This window comes from Nicotiana tabacum, chromosome 4, assembly GCF_000715075.1.
Source record: "Nicotiana tabacum cultivar K326 chromosome 4, ASM71507v2, whole genome shotgun sequence".
Classification (NCBI taxonomy): domain Eukaryota; kingdom Viridiplantae; phylum Streptophyta; class Magnoliopsida; order Solanales; family Solanaceae; genus Nicotiana; species Nicotiana tabacum.
The window spans coordinates 145,377,238-145,382,628 of record NC_134083.1 but is presented as its reverse complement, the minus strand read 5'-3'; positions in this window follow the sequence as shown (position 1 = coordinate 145,382,628).

The following is a 5,391-nucleotide window of genomic DNA, read 5'->3' as shown; positions in this document are numbered from 1 at the left end:
ATGGAACGCATGGAATTACCACTGGTTACAGACGATTGGGCCATACAAGCTTTCACCCAAGGGTTGAACGAGCTAAGTTCGACAGCATCACGTCGGCTGAAACAAAATTTGATCGAGTATCCAGTAATAACTTGGGCAGATATACACAACCGATATCAATCAAAAATTAGGGTCGAGGATGATCAGTTGGGAGGCCCGTATGGACCCGTGCATCAGAACAGGACAATTACTAAAAACCAAAAGGAGATCGACAGAGAACAAATGTCGAACAGAGATCGATATCAACCGTATGTCGCAGATCGGATGAACAACAGTTCAGCATGCAATACAGTTCGGAACAATAGAAAGATTGATCGAGGGAAAAATTCTCGGGGATTTATGAGCAAGAGCGGCTTTGATAATTATGCCGATCCTATAACTTCAGCGTTGGTGCATCCACCATCATGTCGGCTATCGGACGCATCAAAGACACTAAATGGCCTCGACCCATGTAGACCGATCCTGCCCAAAGGAATCCCAATCAAATGTGCGAATATCATGGCACCCATGGCCACATAACGGAAGATTGCAGGCAACTAAGAGAGAAAGTAGCCCTCTTATTTAACAAAGGGCACCTTCGGGAATTTCTGAGTGATAGGGCGAAGAACCATTTTAAAAACAGGGATTTCGGCAAGCAAAACGAGCAAGAAGAACCGCAACACGTCATTCATATGATCATCGGTGGCGTCGATAACCCTCAGGGACCAGTGCTTAAACGCACTAAAATATCGATTGTGAGGGTAAAGCGATCTTGGACTCAAGAATATGCACCTATAGGGACTTTGTCCTTCGATGATGAAGATGCGGAAGGAGTCATCCAACCTCATAACGATGCACTGGTAATATCCGTACTCATGAATAAAAATAAAATTAAGTGTGTGTTAATCGATCCAGATAGCTCGGCCAATATCATCAAATTGAAGGTCATAGAACAGCTCGGCCTGCAGGACCAAATCGTACCTGCAACTTTGGTTCTAAACGGATTCAATATGGCATGTGAAACCACCAAAGGCGAGATAATCCTACCAATAAACGTGGCCGGAACTATACAGGAAACACAGTTTCACATGATCGAAGGTGATATGAGATACAACGCCCTTTCTGAAAGGCTATGGATCCACAACATGAGAGCTGTACTTTCGACCCTACACCAGGTTCTCAAATTTCCAATATCGAGAGGTGTCAAAATAGTGTAAGGGGAACAACCGGCCGCAAAGGAAATGTTCGCCGTCGAGGAAGCAAAATCAATGTCCTCGCCTTCGCCGATAAAGGGATTGAGCTCAGAAGGAGAACGGGACACCAAATAGCAATCACAGATGTCGGCTTCGACCCAGCCAAATAACCAGAAGATCGAAGAAGATGATGATCAAAGGGTCCCTCGATCTTTCATGATTCCTGATGACTCTAACGCCACCAAATCAACAATTGAGGAACTATAGCAAGTCACACTAATCGAGCACTGGCCCGAGTGAAAGATATACTTGGGAACGGGGTTGAGCCCCGAACTCAGGAAGAAACTTGTTCAATTTCTTATCGATAACATTGATTGTTTTTCCTGGCCCTATTTAGATATAACAGGGATCCCACCGGATATAACGACGCATTGGCTAAGCTTGGACCCTAGGTTCAGACCAGTGAAGCAAAAGAAGAGCCCCCAGTCTAAGGGAAAGCACGCATTCATAAAGGACGAGGTAACCTAACTTCTCAAGATAGGGTCCATTCGGGAGGTAAAATATCCTGAATGGTTAGCCAACGTAGTTGTAGTGCCTAAAAAGGGAACAAACTTAGAATGTGTGTGGACTATAAGGATTTGAACAAAGCATGCCCCAAAGATTCCTTTCCGCTGCCCACATCGATCGCATGATCGATGCCACGGCCGGCCACGAGATCCTCACTTTTCTCGATGCCTATTATGGGTATAATCAAATCTAGGTGAACCCGAAGGACCAGGAAAAGACTTCATTTGTCACCAAATATGGAACATATTGTTATAGTGTGATTCCCTTTGGGCTAAAAAATGCAGGGGCTACTTACCAACGCCTAGTAAATAAAATGTTCGAAGAACAAATAGGTAAATCAATGGAAGTTTATATTGATGACATGCTAGTTAAATCCCTGCGCGCAGAGGATCATTTGACCATTTTACAGGAAACGTTCAAAACTTTGAGGAAATACAACATGAAGCTCAACCCCGAAAAATGTGCTTTCGGGGTCGATTCAGGCAAGTTCCTCGGCTTCATGGTGTCAAATCGGGAAATCGATATTAACCCCGATAAAATCAAGGCCATCGAAGATATCATCATCGTGGACAGCGCGAAAGCTATATAAAGGCTAACGAGTCGGATTGCAGCCTTAGGCCGATTCATTTCGAGATCAACAGATCGAAGTCACAATTTTTTCTCTCTACTCAAAAAGAAGAACGATTTCGCTTGGACCCCGAAATGCCAACAAGCATTAGAGGAACTAAAATGATATCTATCTAGCCCACCACTACTTCACACTCCTAAAACAGATGAAAAACTTTGCTTGTAATTGGCAGTATCGAAAATTGCCGTAAGCGTTGTCCTAGTTTGAGAAGAGCAAGGTACGCAATTTTCCGTTTATTATATGAGTCAGACCTTAGGAGAAGCGAAAACTAGATATCCGCACCTAGAAAAATTGGCACTTGCACTGATAAGCGCCTCTAGAAAGTTAAGACCGTACTTTCAATATTATCCCATATGTGTATTAAACACTTACCCGCTTCGTAATATTTTGCACAAGCCCGAGCTATCAGGCCGATTGGCCAAATGGGCTATCGAACTCAGTGGGTACGATATCGAATATCAACCCCGTACGGCCATCAAGTCTCAAATTTTAGCAGACTTTGTGGCCGATTTCACGCCAACCCTCGTACCCGAAGTCGAAAAAGAACTCCTGTTGAAATCGGTTACATCATCGGGGGTATGGATCCTTTTTTCGGATGGGGCTTCGAACATGAAGGGGTCCGGGCTAGGCATAGTTTTGAAACCACCCACGGGTAACACTATTAGACAATCTATTAAAACTACCAGATTGACTAACAACGAGGCCGAGTATGACGCCATGATTGCAGGTCTCGAGCTAGCTAAAAACTTGGGAGCAGAAGTCATTGAAGCCAATTGTGACTCTTTGCTGGTGGTGAGTCAAGTAAACAAAACCTTCGAAGTTTGAGAAGGTAGAATGAAAAGGTATTTAGACAAACTGCTTGTCACTTTGCACCATTTCAAACAATGGATTTTACAGCATGCTCTACGAGAACAAAACAATGAAGCCGATGCACTTGCGAATTTGGGATCGTCGGTCGAGGTAGATGACTTGAGCTCGAGGACTATCGTTCAACTTTCGAGATCGGTAATCGAAGAAGGTCACGCCGAGATAAATTCTACAAGCTTAACCTGGGATTGGAGAAATAAGTATATTGAATACTTAGAAAGCGGAAAGCTCCTATCGGACCCTAAAAATTCTAGGCCCCTACGGACTAAAGCTGCTCGATTCACGTTGGCTTCAGATGGAACGCTATATCGAAGGACATTCGATGGACCGTTGGCAGTATGCTTGGGTCCGGGAGATACCGATTACATCCTACGGGAAGTACACGAGGGCACTTGAGGGAATCACTCCGGTGCCGGTACATTAGTTCGAAAAATAATAATGAGCAGGGTATTATTGGATCGATATGGGCAAAGATGCGAAGGAATTTGTTCGTAAATGTGACAAATGCCAAAGGTTTGTGCTAATGATCCATCAACCCGGAGAGCAACTTCACTCAATCCTATCCCCATGGCCGTTCATAAAATGGGGAATGGATATCGTCGGCCCTCTGCCATCGACCCCAGGTAAAGCCAAATTCATTTTATTTATGACTGACTATTTTTCTAAATGGGTTGAAGCGTAGACGTTCGAGAAAATAAGAGAGAAAGAAGTTATAGACTTTATTTGGGATTATATCATATGCCGATTCGGGATACCCACCAAAATAGTATGTGACAATGGGAAACAATTCGTTGGAAGCAAAGTAACAAAATTCTTCGAAGATCACAAAATAAGAAGGATACTATCAACACCATACCACCCCAGTGGGAACGGACAGGCCAAATCAACGAACAAAACTATCATTCAAAACCTAAAGAAGAGGTTGAACGATGCTAAAGGAAAATGGAGAGAAATTTTGCCCGAAGTCCTTTGGGCATATCGGACGACGTCAAAATCCAGTACGGGGGCGACCACATTCTTCTTAGTATATGGTTCCGAAGCATTGATACCAGTTGAAGTCGGTGGACCCAGTACCAGATTTCGATTCACGATAGAAGAATCAAATAACAAGGCTATGAGTACCAGCCTCGAATTATCGGACGAAAGACGAGAAGCTGCTCTCGTCCAATTGGCCGCCCAAAAGCAGCGAATCGAAAGATATTATAATCGAAGAACCAAGCTCTGCCATTTCAAGCCCGGGGACTTAGTGTTAAGAAAAGTCACCATCAATACCCGAAGTCTGAACGAAGGAAAACTAGGACCAAATTGGGAAGGACCATATCAGGTTCTCGAGAACGTCGGAAAGGGATCGTACAGGCTCGACACTATAAACGGCAAACAGCTATCAAGCAGTTGGAATGTGTCACATCTAAAATGATACTACTGCTAAGGTACGATCCTTCCATATTCATTTACATTTCAAAACTGAACCCTACAGAAGTCCGAACAAGAGCCAAGATGGATCCTTCGCTTGAAAGCACGCGTTGCACTCTTTTTCCCTTAGACCGGTTTTATCCCAAATGAGTTTTTCGGAAAGGTTTTTAATGAGGCAACCAATGATCATGCTGCACTTACAACAATATTCGAGGCCTCTTTACAATCGACCTCGAATACTGGGGGGGAGGGGCATTAGGCCCTCAAATACATCGAGTTCAGATGCAAGAAAGTTATTTCACAACAACAGGGTTCCAATAGGAAATATTATAAGAGCCAAATGGTCAAAACGAATCATGCTCATGTAGATTCGCCCGAACCCAGGCGCGAAACATGAACACATGTGTAGTGACTTGCGAAGAAAGTTCTCCTCTTTATCGACATCTTATATCCAAGGAAAATTCCTCTATTTGGAGATTTATTACGCAAACAAAATTAAGTTAAATTCGACCACTAAGCCTACATGCTACTTTTATTTCGAGTTCGAGCAAGCACTCACTCAACCTTTACGCCTACGGGCTACATTAATTCGAGTTCGAATCACTCACTCGACGACTAAGCCTACGGGCTACTTTCATTTCGAGTTCGAGCAAGTACTCACTTGACCATTACGCCTACGGGCTACATTAATTCAAGTTTGAATCA